General features: G+C 42.6%; 1 long non-coding RNA gene across 1 annotated transcript; it reads left to right on the forward strand.

Annotated features, from left to right (window-relative positions):
* The first annotated feature begins 270 nt into the window (after positions 1 to 270).
* Positions 271 to 17,770, forward strand: LOC139537401 (uncharacterized). Its single transcript, XR_011667524.1, has 4 exons — positions 271 to 390; positions 5,632 to 5,670; positions 5,893 to 6,007; positions 17,559 to 17,770. It is a non-coding gene; the product is annotated as an uncharacterized lncRNA (long non-coding RNA).
* The last annotated feature ends 479 nt before the right edge of the window (positions 17,771 to 18,249 follow it).

The following is an 18,249-nucleotide window of genomic DNA, read 5'->3' on the forward strand; positions in this document are numbered from 1 at the left end:
GTCATCAGGGGGTAACCATGACACATTTTTATTTTTATCTCCATATCGTTTTGCCCATATACCTTTTTTTTTGCAAAAGGTTAGAACTGCAAGCTCCACATATGGATATTCCCTAAATTTACACACAATACCCATTATTATCAGAACATTAGGCTACCAACAATGCATTATCTTGATACATGTATTTTAGACAAATATAGACAACAGTCCTACTTCACTAGGCAAAAATACAAAATATTCAGTACAAATACCCAGCACCGGGTAGAAAGAGAGGGGTGTGTGCTTCCCTAGCGACGGCTATTGTAAATAATCAAAGGAAAATGGCGACCGGGTAGGTCTGGTTGCTATTGCAACCTTGTCAAAAGGTTGTTACCGTCAATTTCCTCCTATGTGAGTATATAATTCCATCGGTAACGTTTACAAATTGTAGCCCAGTTTTACCGGTAAAGCTGTGTTCAAACTCTGAAGTTGTGTCGACATGTTTCTCTGTAATAGTCTAGCACAGGGAACATGATGTTCGTTCTCCTACTGGAAGAGATTGACAAAGACCCGCAAACATTTATTGGCTGGTGATTGTGACTCAGAGTTGATCTCCCTTTCCAAAACTGTCATCTGCTCTTCAACCTTATGACTATCCTTCCTGGCTCTTTTTAGCACCATAAGCGTTGCAGACTAAAGAGTAAGACGTCTCCCTGATATAAGGGTAAATGCCACATTTGGGAATATATAAAAACAAAAATGTCATTGATTTTACCGAGTTACAGTTCATATGAGAAAATCTGTCAATTGAATTAAATTCATTAGGCGCAAATCTATGGATTTCACATGACTGGGAATACAGATTTGGCATCTGTTGGTCACAGATACCCCCTCCCAAAAAAACAATGGGCCTCAGGATTTTGTTAGAGGTATTTTTGTGCATTCAAATTGCCATTGATAAAATGCAATTGTGTTCATTGTCTGTAATTTATGCCTGCCCATACCATAACCCCACCGCCACCATGGGGCACTCTGTTCAAAATGTTGACATCAGCAAACTGCTCGCCCACACGGCACCGTACATATGGTCTGCGGTTGTGAGGCCGGTTGGACGAAATGCCACATTCTCTAAAACGATGTTGGAGGTGGCTTATGGTAGAGAAATTAACATTACATTTTCTGGCAACAGCACTGGTGGACATTCCTGCAGTCAGCATGCAAAACACTCCATCAAATCTTGAGACATCTGTGGTGTTGTGTGACCAAACTGCACATTTTAGAGTGGCCTTTTATTGTCCCCAGCCCAAGGTGCACCTGTGTAATGATCTTGCTGTATTGTCTTGGCAAAGGAGAAATGCTCACTAACAGGGATGTAAAGAAATGTGTGCATTTTAATGAAATAAGCTTTTTGTGCATATGGAAAATGTCTGGGATCTTTTATTTCAGCTCATGAACATGGGACCAACACTTTACATGTTGTTTATATTTTTGTTCAGTGTTGTACACAGAAATCTGTTAAACGACATCACATGTGGAATGGATGGGCAAGCAGTTAAGTGCTATGACAAAGTGATGTTGATCCAAGGGAGTTTCCCCCATAAGTATAATTTAAATCTTCTCAGATCCACAAACACAACCAATCACGGTCGATTATGATACAGCCTGGAATCGAACAAGGGTCTGTAGTGACGCCTCTAGGACTGAGATGCAGTGCCTTAGACCGCTGTGCCATTCGTGACCCCAATCTGCCATGGATTGGTGCTAATTCCTTTATTGTGCTAGCAACCTGCAGCTTGATAACATAATGCCCTGTGATGATACCTTATTGCACAGTTCACTGTTAGGGCAAGGCCAGAATGGCATGTTGATTTCATCAGTATCCCTGATTTCCAATGCTTTCTCAATGGGAGTCATACATTGACAGTCGGCAGAGATGACGCTTTCATATCCATACAATTTCTACGGACAGAAAGTTCAGATGTGTTGAACTTTTGAGGGGCCGATGGATACGCAATCATCCGTTTAGAAAAGAGAGAATTTTATACAGCTAGGACAGTATACCATATACCAGGGTATTTGGAAATAGCCACTGGATGTTTTTTTCAAAACCGTTAACTATTTATTTTAAGTTCAGCTACTTATTAATTCAATACCTGCATTCAACTTGAGCAATAGGTTAGAATATAAAGCAGATTGTGTTTTTCATTTTGAGTTTACCATAGTTCCCTAGAACAGTTGAGCCAGTCATGTTTGTTTGTAAATAGCACAAAGCGGGAGCAGGTCCAACTGTGTATTGACAGGGGTCCTGTTTTATACTGAAAGTCAACTGTGTTATTTTTACTTCAATAGAGTGATCAGGGACCTGAACTATAGTTTTCCTTCACAAAAAATACATTAATTTTCATCAGATGACAACAGAAGTGCAACTCTATTTGGCTGGCATCCACACAAGTAGGCTAAATTAGCTTACAATGAAAAAGCAATATATTTTTTGCAAAAACTATACATGACCATACTTCTGTTTATAATAGAAATAATGTAGCCAGCTACATTTCCTAACTTTTTTCTCAAAGTTAATCTTGCATTTTACCAGAGAAAAGTAGGCTGGCTACACAGAAAAGTACCATAGAAAATTAGCTACACATAAGACAGAGTGCTGTCTGCTGATAGAATGATGTTTGTGAATTCTGGAGAGGTGCAACCAAATGAGTCTGATGCTGAGTAGAAATTTAAATAAGAAGCATTTCAGATCTGTGTTTACAAAACACAGGAAGATATTTCTTATGCATTTTCTTTTTTTCCTGTGTGAAAACTAATTGTTCTGCGTTAACGTGTACCCTACGTTTAACTTGCGACTTATCTAAGTGGCTGAATTAATAAGGTGGCTGGACATCATATTTTGTTGACTTTATGCCATGTTTGAGAAGTCAAAGCCCTTTAAATGCGTTATCTGTACAGCTGCCACTGCTATCTTTTTTTATATTCTTCTGTTTTTTTTTCTCCTCTCCGTTCTTGGCTGTCTACTTCTCCCCCATCTTCTCAGAGCAGGCAGGCCCGTTGCCCTAGCGACTCCAGACTCCACACAGACACAGCGTGTACACATGCTGCTCCAGAGCCAGTACTCTTCATGTGCACAATGTCTCATTCACTTTTAAATGTCCAAACTCACCAAAAATGATATTTGGTTGCTCCTACTTCCTACCTACAGTACATTCGGAAATTATTCAGATCCCTTCCCTTTTCCACATTTTGTTACGTTACAGCCTTATTCTAAAATGAATGAAATATTTTTTTCCCTCATCAATCTACACACTAGCCCATAATGAGAAATGTTGCAAATGTATTGAAAATTAAAAACGGATACCTTATTTACATAGGTATTCAGACCCTTTGTTATGAGACTCAATTGAGCTCAGGCACATCATGTTTCCATTGATCATCCTTGAGATGTTTCTACAACTGGATTGGAGTCCACTTGTGGTAAATTCAATTGATTGGACATGATTTGGAAAGGCACAAACCTGTCTATATAAGGTCCCACAGTTGAGAGTGCATGTCAGACCAAAAACCAAGCCATGAGGTTGAAGGAATTGTCCGTAGAGCTCCCAGACAGGATTGTGTTGATGCACAGATCTGGGGAAGGGTACCAAAACATTTCTGCAGCTTTAAAGATCCACAAGAACACAGTGGCCTCCATCATTCTTCAATGGAAGAAGTTTGGAGCCACCAAGACACTTCTTAGAGCTGGCTGCCTGGCCAAACTGAGCAATCGGAGGGCCTTGATCAGGGGGTTGACCAAGAACCCGATGGTCACTGACAGAGCTCCAGAGTTCCTCTGTGGAGATGGGAGAACCTTCCAGAAGGACAACCATCTCTGCATCGTTCCATCAATCAGGCCAGATGGAAGCCACTCCTCAGTAAAAGGCACATGACAGCCTGCTTGGAGTTTGCCAAAAGGCACCTAAAGGACTCAGACCATGAGAAACAAGATTCTCTGGTCTGATGAAACCAAGATTGAACTCTAGCCTGAATTCCAAGTGTCACGTTCCGGAGGAAACCTGGCACCATCCCTACGGTGAAGCATGGTGGTGGCAGCATCGTGCTGTGGGGATGTTTTTCAGTGGCATGGGGCTGGGAGACTAGTCAGGATTGAAGGAAAGATAAACGGAGCAAAGTATAGAGAGATCCTTGATGAAAACCTGCTCCAGAGCGCTCAGTAGTGCATTCGAAAGTATTTAGACCCCTTGATTTTGTTGAGCCTCATTCTAAAATTGATTAAATAGTTTTTTCACGTCATCAGTCTACACACAATACCCAATAATGACAAAGCAAGACCAGGATTTTATTTTAGATAGCTGGCCGCTAGACTAACTTACCAATCAAAAAAATGTTTTGCTGACATGGGCTAATTGAGTGACTCAGTGAATGACATAACGAGGAAAAACTGCTGATGTGTAAAAGTCTTGCTTGCTTCCCTCTCCTAATTGTAATGTTATTTTTTCGTTTTGGTTAATTGATCTGCGGGCCACCAGTTGCCCATCTATGTTCTAAAGATGTCACAACAAAAAGCCCCATAACCAATATTTGTTTTTATCTCAAGTCCACACATACAAGTATGCATTGTTCCCTTCTAGAGATTTTTGTCAAATTAAATGTAGCCTATAGAATATTTACCATTAAAAACACTATTAGTATAACGAGACATGGTGGAGGTATGGCCTTGTTAATATCACCAATTTTTCCTTCCTTGCTCTAAGCTGGTTTAGTAGGCGGGAAAACTCTACTGCACAATTTGCTCCATCTTTCTATAAGGGACTTTGTACATGTATGTTAAAAAGGATGTGGAGAAGAAAAAAAAGAAAAAAACAGGGTTGGGAGGGAGTGGTTGCCAGGAGGGTTTCAGATAACCGCTCTGAGTGTTCACTTAGGAGGCCTCTGTCACAGCTGCAGCCTGTTGCCATCGGCCTTCTCTTGCCCTCTCCGTTTTCTAATTTTCCCGCTCGATCTCTTGAGTCCCTGATAGTAACAGAGGAAGGAAAGGGGCTCCCTTTCAAGAACATGCCATTTAGCAGCACACCACTTCCACGGACCAGTGGTGACCAAATACAGGACCATTATTTTGTCCAAATGGAACTAATATATACTTGTAGATACTATACCCCATGCAGATTTATTTTAAGGGAAGAATGTGCTGAATATTTCTGTTTTCACTGGAGTCAAACATAATTCTACCACTCTATCATTTCAAATGTGAAACCCAAGCACAATGGCACAGTGAAATAATTTGATGGAGAAGTTTTCATATCTTTAGGGTGTTAGCGCCCTTAAATTAATTGTGATGCAGTAAATGCAGCGATCAGTATGAATACATGGAGGGTTTTAAATTAGAAATCTCCCATAATCCTCAGGATAGAGCTTGAGGTGGATGAAGGAAGGTAAAGGTGACCTTGACGTGAGACACTTCCTGTGGCTTGATCAAAGCTTCTTTGAGGGGCAACACTTCTGCTGACGTCTCCACCCCTTCTAACCAGCTGTCGTACAGTCTCACCTGTTGGCCTTAGAGTTCCACTGTGATACTGTGTCTCTGTGTCAGAAACCACACTCTGTTATCAGTTTGTTGCCTGAAGTTTGTATTTTTCTCTCTTCCCCCAGTTAATTCCAGAAATGGTCAGCAGGCCACCGTCAAGTAAGGTAAGCGATGTAAACCTGAGATATATGGAGTATAAACTCCTAAAATATATATAATACAAATTAATTGGTATATTTTCATAGTAGCTAGGCTTATTTCACAATCTTGCAATAGGAAACTATACAAATATTTAATAGATGTGGGACTATGGATGATGACGGACAGATGCACAGTCCAATGGGAGCAAGTGGCAGAGAGTGACGTCCTCCCTCTGTCTCTCCCAGGCGTGCTGATGATGTCTCTGATCTGGAAGTACTATGCTGACCCAGTGACGGTTCTGCCCAGTAAGTGGCTTTTCTCCTCTAGAGCGAATGGTGGCCTTCCCATCTGGAGTAGCAGGTAAGCCAGATTACAGTGCCTGCCCTGAGAGGGGCTCTTAACACCAGGCGGGGTTGCGTCTTCAATGGCTCCTTATGTAGTGCGCTATTGTATTAATGCTCTTCCAGGGCTCCAGACTGCGACCATATAGTTATATTTTGTTACCCTTTGACTTGGCTTTGCAAGTTACATTTTTTGTTGGTCACACTGGTGCGAGCTGTACATTCTACCTGGTCACCTCACTCAAAACGTTATTTTTTTTGCACATAAAACCATTATTTGGTCTAACAGTGAAGTGCATGATTCCTGTAATGAAAGTGTCTGCCCTGCTGCTGTGCCTGGTTCACACTTTTACAATCGAGATATATGATATGGCTTTGAAATACGGAGCTGTGCGTCGGCCATTACGAGTGCACTAGGCCTCATTGGGTAGTAGGGTTGAACTTGGTAGGAAATTGTGTTCAATCCATTGAACTCATTAAAACATTTATACATTTTCCCAAGTGTATAATAAGACATTTTTAGATTTTTTTATGTCACCTTTATTTAACCAGGTAGGCCAGTTGAGAACAAGTTCTCATTTACAACTGTGACCTGGCCAAGACAAAGCAAAGCAGTGCGACAAAAACAACAACACAGAGTTACACATAAACAAAGTACAGTCAATAACACAATAGAAAAATCTATTTACAGTGTGTGCAAATGTAGTAAGATTAGGGAGGTAAGAAAATAAATAGGCCATAGTGGCGAAATCATTACAATTTAGCATGAACACTGGAGTGGTAGATGTGCAGATGATGATGTGCAAGTAGAACTACTGAGGTGCAAAAGAGCAAAAAATGGGATGAGGTAGTTGGGTGGGCTATTTAGATGGGCTGTGTACAGGTGCAGTGATCGGTAAACTGCTCTGACAGCTGATGCTTAAAGTTAGTGAGGGAGATATAAGTCTCCAGCTTCAGTGATTTTTGCAATTTGTTCCAGTCATTGGCAGCAGAGAACTGGAAGAAAAGGCTTTATTACTGACACTTTTAGTGAGTTTGGTACACATCCGGTGGATAGAGAGCCGTTTATTATGTTCAACATAGGAGGGCCGAGCACAGGAAGCAGCTCTTTCAGTAGTTTAGTTGGAATAGGGTCCAGTATGCAGCTTGAAGGTTTAGAGGCCATGATTATTTTCATCATTGTGTCAAGAGATATAGTACTAAAACACTTAATTGTCTCTTGATACTAGGTCCTGGCAGAGTTGTGCAGACTCAGGAAAGCTGAGCTTTGGAGGAATACGCAGATTTAAAGAGGAGTCTAATTTGCTTTCTAATGATCATGATCTTTTCCTCAAAGAAGTTCATGAATTTATTACTGCTGAAGTGAAAGCCATCCTAACTTGGGGAATGCTGCTTTTTTTATATGGGGCTTTGGTGACAAAACGGATGGCACTGTGATAGACTACATCCAATTTGCTGAGTAGAGTGTTGGAGGCTATTTTGTAAATGACATCGCCGAAGTCAAGGATCGGTAGGATAGTCAGTTTTACGAGAGTATGTTTAGCAGCATGAGTGAAGGAGGCTTTGTTGCGAAATAGGAAGCCGATTCTAGATTTAATTTTGGATTGGAGATGCTTAATGTGAGTCTGGAAGGAGAGTTTACAGTCTAACCAGACACCTAGGTATTTGTAGTTGTCCACATATTCTAAGTCAGAACCATCCAGAGTAGTGATGCTAGTCGGGCGGGCGGGTGCGGGCAGCGAACGGTTGAAAAGCATGCATTTAGTTTTACTAGCATTTAAGAGCAGTTGGAGGCCACGGAAGGAGTGTTGTATGGCATTGAAGCTCGGCTGGAGGTTTGTTAACACAGTGTCCAAAGAGGTATACAGAATGGTGTCGTATGCATAGAGGTGGATCAGAGAATCACCAGCAGCAAGAGCAACATCATTGATATACAGTGAGGGGAAAAAAGTATTTGATCCCCTGCTGATTTTGTACGTTTGCCCACTGACAAAGAAATGATCAGTCTATAATTTTAATGGTAGGTTTATTTGAACAGTGAGAGACAGAATAACAACAAAAATATCCAGAAAAACGCATGTCAAAAATGTTATAAATTGATTTGCATTTTAATGAGGGAAATAAGTATTTGACCCCCTCTCAATCAGAAAGATTTCTGGCTCCCAGGTGTCTTTCATACAGGTAACGAGCTGAGATTAGGAGCACACTCTTAAAGGGAGTGCTCCTAATCTCAGTTTCTTACCTGTATAAAAGACACCTGTCCACAGAAGCAATCAATCAATCAGATTCCAAACTCTCCACCATGGCCAAGACCAAAGAGCTCTCCAAGGATGTCAGAGACAAGATTGTAGATCTACACAAGGCTGGAATGGGCTACAAGACCATTGCCAAGCAGTTTGGTGATTAGGTGACAACAGTTGGTGCGATTATTCGCAAATGGAAGAAACACAAAAGAACTGTCAAACTCCCTCGGCCTGGGGCTCCATGTAAAATCTCACCTCGTGGAGTTGCAATGATCATGAGAATGGTGAGGAATCAGCCCAGAACTACACAGGAGGATCTTGTCAATGATCTCAAGGCAGCTGGGACCATAGTCACCAAGAAAACAATTGGTAACACACTACGCCGTGAAGGACTGAAATCCTGCAGCGCCCGCAAGGTCCCCCTGCTCAAGAAAGCACATATACATGCCCGTCTGAAGTTTGCCAATGAACATCTGAATGATTCAGAGGACAACTGGGTGAACGTGTTGTGGTCAGATGAGACCAAAATTGAGTTCTTTGGCATCAACTCAACTTGCCGTGTTTGGAGGAGGAGGAATGCTGCCTATGACCCCAAGAAACCATCCCCACCGTCAAACATGGAGGTGGAAACATTATGCTTTGGGGGTGTTTTTCTGCTAAGGGGACAGGACAACTTCACCGCATCAAAGGGACGATGGACGGGGCCATGTACCGTCAAATCTTGGGTGAAAACCTCCTTCCCTCAGCCAGGGTATTGAAAATGGGTCGTGGATGGGTATTCCAGCATGACAATGACCCAAAACACACGGCCAAGGCAACAAAGGAGTGGCTCAAGAAAAACCACATTAAGGTCCTGGAGTGGCCTAGCCAGTCTCCAGACCTTAATCCCATAGAAAATCTGTGGAGGGAGCTGAAGGTTCGAGTTGCCAAACGTCAGCCTCGAAACCTTAATGACTTGAAGAAGATCTGCAAAGAGGAGTGGGACAAAATCCCTCCTGAGATGTGTGCAAACCTGGTGGCCAACTACAAGAAACATCTGACCTCTGTGATTGCCAACAAGGGTTTTGCCACTTAGTACTAAGTCATGTTTTGCAGAGGGGTCAAATACTTATTTCCCTCATTAAAATGCAAATCAATTTATAACATTTTTGACATGTGTTTTTCTGGATTTTTTTGTTGATATTCTGTCTCTCACTGTTCAAATAAACCTACCATTAAAATTACAGACTGATCATTTCATTGTCAGTGGGCAAACGAACAAAATCAGCAGGGGATCAAATACTTTTTTCCCTCACTGTATACAGAGAAAAGAGTCGGCTCGAGAATTGAACCCTGTGGCACCCCCATAGAGACTGCCAGAGGTCCGGACAACAGGCCCTCCGATTTGACACACTGAACTCTATCTGAGAAGTAGTTGGTGAACCAGGCAAGGCAGTCATTTGAGAAACCAAGGCTGTTGAGTCTGCCGATAAGAATGCGGTGATTGACAGAGTCGAAATCCTTAGCCATGTCGATGAAGACTGCTGCGCAGTACTGTCTTTTATTGATGGCGGTTATGATATCTTTTAGGACCTTGGGCGTGGCTGAGGTGCAACCATGATCAATTGGAAACCAGATTGCATAGTGGAGAAGGTACGGTGGGATTTGAAATGGTTGATAATCTGTTTGTTAACTTGGCTTTCGAAGAAAGGCAGGGCAGGATAGATATAGGTCTGTAACAGTTTGGGTCTAGAGTGTCTCCCTTTTTGAAGAGGGGATGACAGCGGCAGCTTTCCAATCTTTAGGGATCTCAGACGAGACGAAAGAGAGTTTGAACAGGCTAGTAATATGGGTTGCAACAATTTCGGCGGATAATTTTAGAAAGAAAGGGTACAGATTGTCTAGCCTAGCTGATTTGTAGGGGTACAGATTTTGCAGCTCTTTCAGAACATCAGCTATCTGGATTTGTGTGAAGGAGAAGTGTAGAGGGGGGGGTGCTTGGGCAAGTTGCTACGGGGGGTGCAGTGCTGTTGGTAGGGGTAGCCAGGTGGAAAGCATGGTCGGCCGTAGAGAAATGCTTATTGACATTTTCGATTATCGTAGATTTATCGGTAGTGACAGTGTTTCCTAGCCTCAGTGCAGTGGGCAGCTGGGAGAGGGTGCTCTTATTCTCCATGTACTTTAGTGTCCCAAACCTTTTTGGAATTTGTGCTACAGGAAGCAAATTTATGTTTGAAAGAGCTAGCCTTTTCTTTCCTAACTAACTGTGTGTATATTGGTTCCTAACTTCCCCGAAAAGGGGAAGCATATCGCGGGGGCTATTCAATGCTAATGCTGTACGCTACAGGATGTTTTTGTGCTGGTCAAGGGCAGTCAAGTCTGGAGTGAACCAAGGGCTATATTTGTTCTTAGTTCTACATTTTTTGTATGGGGCATGCTTATTTAAGATGGTGAGGAAAGCACTTTTTAAAGAATAACTAGGCATCCTCTTGTGACGGGATGAGGTCAATATCCTTCCAGGATACCCGGGCCAGGTTGATTAGAAAGGGCTGCTCGCTGAAGTGTTTTAGGGAGCGTTTTACAGTGTTGAGGGGTGGTCGTTTGACGCGGACCAATTACGGACGCAGGCAATGAGGCAGTGATCGCTGAGATCCTGGTTGAAGACAGCAGAGGTGTATTTAGAGGGCAGGGTGGTCAGGATGATATCTATGAGGGTGCCCGTGTTTACGGATGTAGAGTTGTACCTGGTAGGTTCCTTGATAATTTGTGTGAGATTGAGGGCATCTAACTTAGATTGTAGGACGGCCGGGATGTTAAGCATATCCCAGTTTAGGTCACCTAACAGTTAGATCTCTGAAGATAGATGGGGGCAATCAATTCACATATGGTGTCTAGGGCACAGCGGAGGGCTGAGGAGGGTCTATAACAAGCGGCAACAGTGAGAGACTTATTTCTGGAAAGGTGGATTTTTAAAAGTAGGAGCTGGAGGATCTGTTTGGGCACAGACCTGGATAGCATGACAGAACTCTGCAGAACATCTCTGCAGTAGATTGCAACTCTGCTCCCTTTGGCAGTTCTATCTTGGCGGAAAATTTTGTAGTTGGGGATGGAAATTTCTTTTGGTGACTTCCTAAGCCAGGATTGAGACACGGCTAGGACATCAGGGTTGGCGGAGTGTGCTAAAGCAGTGAATAAATCAAGCTGGGGGAGGAGGCTTCTGACATTAACATGCATGAAACCAAGGCGTTTATGGTTACAGAAGTCAACAAATGATAGCGCCTGGGGAATAGGAATGGTACTGGGGGCTAAAGAGCCTTGGTTAACCTCTACATCACCAGAGACAGAGGAGGAGTAGGATAAGGGTACGGCTAAAGGCTATAAAAACTGGTCGTCTAGTGCGTTGGAAGTAGAGAATAAAAGGAGCAGATTTCTGAGCGTGATAGAATAGATTCAGGGCATAATGTACAGACCAGGGTATGGTAGGATGTGAGTACAGTTGAGGTAAACCTATGCATTGAGTGACGATGAGAGAGGATTCGTATCTGGGGGCACCAGTTAAGCCAGGTGAGGTCTCCGTATGTGTGGGGGGTGGGACAAAAGAGCTATCTAAGGCATGTGGAGCGGGATTGAGGGCTCTTCAGTGAAATAAAACAATAAGAACTAGCCTAGACAGCAATAGACAAGGCATTTTGACAGAGAGAAGTATAAAGCAATCACAGGTGTTGATCGGGAGAGCTAAGACAACAACGGGTAAATGGCGATGAATGGGCAGAACGGGTCAGTTAGGTACATACAGGACCTGAGTTCGAGGCTGGGGCCGACAGATAAACAAAATTAGGTACCGTGTTATTGAAACAGGCCGGGGGGGCATCAGCTGTGTAGCCGAGTGATCAAAGGGTCCAATGAGCATTTAACGGGAGCCGTTCGGTAGTCACTACTACGCTAGGCGAGCGGGAGACATGACATTAACAGAATGCATCAGTGATTCGTATTTCCTGCAACTTTCTAAATATGCAACGACACAGGAATGCCCCTGTCTCGTGTGTGTCTGTGTGTTCTGCGCATATGTCTACCACTGTTGCAGTTGATAACCGTCTTCTGGTAGATGGAGAAAGGCTTTCCCAAAAACCTTCTAATTTACTAGAAAGTAGTTTATGCCTGATTATTTGCATCAATCCATTGGATATTTGTTTAGCAAGCTCTACCATCACATGTGCACTACAAAACACTGGTTAACAACAGCCCATTGCTAGTTGCCACTTGAATTAAAGGGTAATGACACTCCAAAATCAAAATGTCTTATATTTTTTCCCCAGACCTAATAAAGGGTCTCCAGATATGGTTTTTAAACATTGTTGTGAACTTAAAACATCACGTTGTGTTGTTTTTCTACAAAAAAGGGAGATAAAAATCCTGGAACAAAACCAAGTAAGTTTAGTTTGGAATAAAACTAAACAGATTTTGGCCAAAAATTGAACCATTTTTATGGGGCCCTAGAGTACCCACTTCATGAGGTGGTGAATTAGTGCCAATTTAATTAGGCCTACAGTACCTGTCAAAAGTTTGGACACGCATACTAATTCCAGGGTTTTTCTTTATTTTTACTATTTTCTACATTGTAGAATAATAGTGAAGACATCAAAACAATGAAATAACACATACAGTATATACATGTAGTAACCAAAAAAGTGTTAAACAAATCAAAATATATTTTATATTTGAGATTCTTGATGACAGCTTTGCACACTTTTGGCATTCTCTCAACCAGCATTTAAAATTAACAGGTGTGCCTTATTAAAAGTTAATTTGTGGAATGTATTTCCTTTTGAGCCAATCAGTTGTGTTGTGACAAAGTAGGGGTGGTATACAGAACATAGCCCTATTTGGTAAAAGACCAAGTCCATATTATGGCAAGAACAGCTCAAAGCATGAAGGTTAGTCAATCTGAAAAATGTTAAGAACTTTGAAAGTTTCTTTAAGTGCAGTCACAAAAGCCATCAAGCACTAGGATGGGAAGATGGCACCGATAGAGATGGCAGCTTCACTTCTAGTTCTTAGGAAACTGTGCAGTATTTCGTTTTTTAATGTATTATTTCTTACATTGTTAGCCCAGAAAACCTGAAGTGTTATTACATACAGCCAGGAAGAAATATTGGATATCAGAGAGATGTCAACTTACCAGCTAATGTCCAGTCCTTAGTTAACAAAGCCGACGAAATCAGGGCAAGAGTTGCTTTCCAAAGAGATATCCGGGATTGTAACATACTCTGTTTCACGGAAACATGGCTAGCTTGGGACATGCTGTCAGAGTGAGTACAGCCAACGGGATTTTCAGTGCATCGCGCCGACAGGAATAAACATCTCTCCGGTAAGAAGGGCGGGGGTGTATATTTCATGATTAACGACTCATGGTGTAATTGTAACAATATACAGGAACTCAAGTCCTTTTGTTCACCTGACCTAGAATTCCTCACAATCAAATGCCGACCATATTATCTCCAAAGAGAACTCTCCTCCGTTATTGTCACATCGGTGTGTATCGCCCCACAAGCTGATACCAAGACGGCCATCAAGGAACTTCACTGGACTTTATGCAAACTGGAAACCATATATCCTGAGGCTGCATTTGTTGTAGATTGGGGATTTTAACAAAGCTAATTTGAGAACAAGGCTTCCTAATTTCTATCAGCATATTGATTGCCATACACGAGCGAGCAACACGCTCAGCCATTGCTACTCTAACTTCCGCAATGCATACAAGGCACTCCCCCGCCGTCCTTTTGGCATATCTGACCATGACTCCATCTTATTACTCCCCTCCCATAGGCAGAAACTAAAACAGGAAGCGCCCGAGTTTAGGTCTATCCAACACTGGTCTGACCAATTGGATTCCACGCTTCAAGATTGCTTCGATCACATGGACTGGGGTATGTTCCGGTTAGCCTCAGAGAACAACATTGACGTATATGCTGACTCGGTGAACGAATTTATAAGGAAGTGTATAGGAGATGTTGTACCCACTGTGACTATTAAAACCTTCCCTAACCAGAAACCATGGATTAATGGCAGCATTCGCACAAAACTGAAAGCATGTACCACCACATTTAATCATGGCAAGGCAACTGGCAATATGGCCGAATACAAACAGTGTAGTTATTCCCTCCGTAAGGCAATCAAACAAGCAAAGTGTCAGTATAGAGACAAGGTGGAGTCGCAATTCAATGGCTCAAACACGAGACCTGTGTGGCAGGGTCTACAGACAATCACGAATTACAAAAAGAAAACCAGCCTCGTCACGGACATCGACGTCTTTCTTCCAGACAAATTAAACCACTTCTTTGAGGACAATACAGTGACACCGATACGGCCCGCTACCAAAGACTGTGGGCTCTCCTCCTCCGTGGCCGACATGAGTAAAACATTTGGACGTGGTAACCCTTGCAAGGCTGCCAGCCCAGAGGGCATCCCTAGCCGCATCCTCAGAGCATGCCCAGACCAGCTGGCTGGTGTGTTTACGGACATATTCAATCAATCCCTATCCCAGTCTGCTGTCCCCACATGCTTCAAGATGGCCACCATTGTTCCTGTTCCCAAGAAAGCCAAGGTAACTGAACTAAATGACTATCGCCCTGTAGAACTCACTTCCGTCATCATGAAGTGCTTTGATAGACTAGTCAAGGACCATATCACCTCCACCCTACCTGACACCCTAGACCCACTTCAATTTGCTTACCGCCCCAATAGGTCCACAGACAATGCAATCGCCATCACACTGCACAATCTCATCTGGACAAGAGCAATACCTATGTAAGAATGCTGTTCATTGACTACAGCTCAGCATTCAACACCATAATACCCTCCAAACTCATCATTAAGCTTGAGTCCCTGGGTCTTGACCCCCTCCCTGTGCAACTGTCTCCTGTACTTTCTGACCGGCCACCCCCAGGTGGTGAAGGTAGGAAACAACATCTCCACTCCGCTGATCTTCAACACTGGGGTCCCACAAGGGTGTGTTCTCAGCCCCCTCCTGTACTCCCTGTTCACCCACGACTGCATGGCCATGCATGCCTCCAACTCAATCATCAAGTTTGCAGATGACACAACAGTGGTAGGCTTGATTACCAACAACGACGAGACAGACTACAGGGAGGAGGTGAGGACACTCAGAGTGTGGTGTCAGGAAAATAACCTCTCACTCAATGTCACCAAAACAAAAGAGATGATCGTGGACTTCACAAAACAGCAGAGGGAGCACCCCCCCCCCATCCACATCGACGGGACAGCAGTGGAGAAGGCTGACAGTTTGAAGTTCCTCGGTGTACACCGACAAACTGAAATGGTCCAAGCCCGAAGACAGTGTGGTGAAGAAGGCACAACCGCACCTCTTCAACCTCAGGAGGCTGAAAAAATGTGGCTTGTCACCAAAATCCCTCACTAACTTTTACAGGTGCACAATCGAACGCATCCTGTCGGGCTGTATCCCTGCCTGGTACGGCAACTGCACCGCCCACAACCGCAGGGTTCTCCAGAAGGTGGTGCAGTCTGCACAACGCATCACTGGGGGCAAACTACCTGCCCTCCAGGACACCTAGAACACCCGATGTTACAGGAAGGCAAAAAAGATCATCAAGGACAAAAACCACACGAGCCACTGCCTGTTCACCTCACCACCATCCAGAAGGTGAGGTCAGTACAGGTGCATCAAAGCTGGGACAATCTCAAGGCCAGATTGATAAACAGCCATCACTAGCACAGAGAGGCAGCTGCCTACATACAGACTTGATATAATTGGCCACTTTAATAAATGGATCAATAGTCACTTTAATAATGCTACTTTAAGAATGTTTACATATCTTGCATTACTTCTCATATGTATATACTGTATCACACACTATCTATTGAATCTTACCCGCTCTGTCACTGCTCATCCATATATTTTATATATTCTTATTTCTTTACTAGATTGTGTGTATTAGGTTTTGTTGTGGAATTGTTAGATATTACCTGTTAGATACTGCTGCACTGTCGGATTTAGAAGCCTAAGCATTTCGCTACACTCGCAATAACATCTGCTAACCATGTATATGTGACCAATAAAATGTGATTTGATTTGATGAAACTTGCTCTCATGAGGACCGCTACAGGAAAAGACCCAGAGTTTCCTCTGCTGCAGATGATAAGTTCATTAGAGTGAAGATGAAGGCAAATTGAAAATAAAAAACATCTGAATCTTCTGGTGCCCTAATTTTGACTTTCAAATCTAAAGAATTATAGCCTATTTGTTAACCTAACAATCATGACAATCACTGGATTAGGTTGCATATCAAAATATTTTTGTTGGGTTGCGACCAAATCATGGTCTAGTGCCACCAACTGAAAAAGTTAGTGCCACCAGGGGAAACTGGTTGTCTGGAGCGCTGTATTCAATCCATTCAACTCAATGTCTGTTTTGTTTTAACAGTCTGACTAGAACCGAGCAAGGATTTTAGCTTCATAGGTGGAGGTTTACATGGGCTCAATGAGAACAGAATTAATACCAGTTCCCCAAGCTTTAAAGTCATATACACTGAGTATACAAAACATTTTAAGAACACCTTCCTAATATTGAGTGCCCCCCCCCCCCCCACTCTACAAGGTGTCGAAAGCGTTCCACAGGGATGCTGGCCCATGTTAACGCCAATGCTTCCCACAGTTGTGTCAAGTTGGCTGAATGTCCTTTTGGGTGGTGGACCATTCTTGATACACACAGGAAACTGTTGAATGTGAAAAACCCAGCAGTGTTGCAGTTCCTGACACAAACCGGTGGGCCTGTCAGCTACTACCATACCCCGTTCAAAGGCACTTAAATATTTTGTCTTGCAAATTCACCCTCTGAATGGCACACATACACAATCCAAGGCTTTAAAATCATTCTTTAACCTGTATCCTCCCCTTCATCTACAATGATTGAAGTGGATTTAGCAAGTGACATCAATAAGAGATCATAGCTTTCACCTGGATTCACCTGGTCAATCTACAGGGGTCTGAATACTTTCCGAATGCACTGTATGTCATGGAAATGTTCTTGTTTTGTACACTCAGTGTATTTTGGAGAGAACTTTTCCTCAGCTCTGTTTAAACCCTAAAGTCTCGGTTTCTCTGAGAACAGTAATACCTACGGATAAGTCCCTGCCTGTAAATTTGTCATATTTTCATGGTTTGCATTTTTTAGCTTGATCTGTGACTTTCAGAATCTTGAATGCTTACGTTTAGAAATCAGGTTAGATGACATGGATCTGGTCTCTGGGACTGTATCTAACTGGTAGTATAATGATTCTTCATTAACCAGCTCTTGTGCCTGTGTTTCAGATGGTGTTGGAATCCCATGGCGGCTCGTTGTTTGTAACAAGGTAGTGGCTATAATGATCCAAGAAGTGGCTTGACAGCCTGAACGTTACTGTCTACGCTGTGAGACCAAATTATGCAATTGTATACTCTGGGCCTTGATATTTTGTTCATTTTTTTGTGTTGAATGTTTTTGAGAAACTGCACTGTTACATTTTAATAAATCATCAGGATTGTTTTGTAGCATTTTCTTTCTTTACCAATCCATTCCTCGTCATGAAACTACATCAGACTTCTCAAAGATGTCTTATGAACTAAGTCTGGCTTAATAATGGCTACAATTTGTTCCTTTTCTAAATTATTCAAGCCATTTCACTCTTTTACCTACATGCAACAGTGTTCTGCTGTGCATCTTTGTTTGTCGGTTGCCTACTTTATAACCCTCTTCCAGAATTATTATTATTTTGACATATCAATAAAAACCTGCAAAACATTATTTGTGCTTGGCATTGTAAGTTAAAGGGGGGCTGAACTTCCTGATTTGGCCTTATTTTGGGGCTTTGCTCATTAGAAATGCTAGCGGCCATGACAGAAGCGAAACAAGAGTTGTGTTGGGGGTGTGGTTCGATGTGGATGTTTTGTGGGTGTTTCTTTGCCATTCATTAACAACAAACAAGGGCGGTAAAGTTAATGTAGTGACAGGTTATCACATCTA

The sequence above is a fragment of the Salvelinus alpinus genome, chromosome 13, assembly GCF_045679555.1.
Source record: "Salvelinus alpinus chromosome 13, SLU_Salpinus.1, whole genome shotgun sequence".
Taxonomy (NCBI): domain Eukaryota; kingdom Metazoa; phylum Chordata; class Actinopteri; order Salmoniformes; family Salmonidae; genus Salvelinus; species Salvelinus alpinus.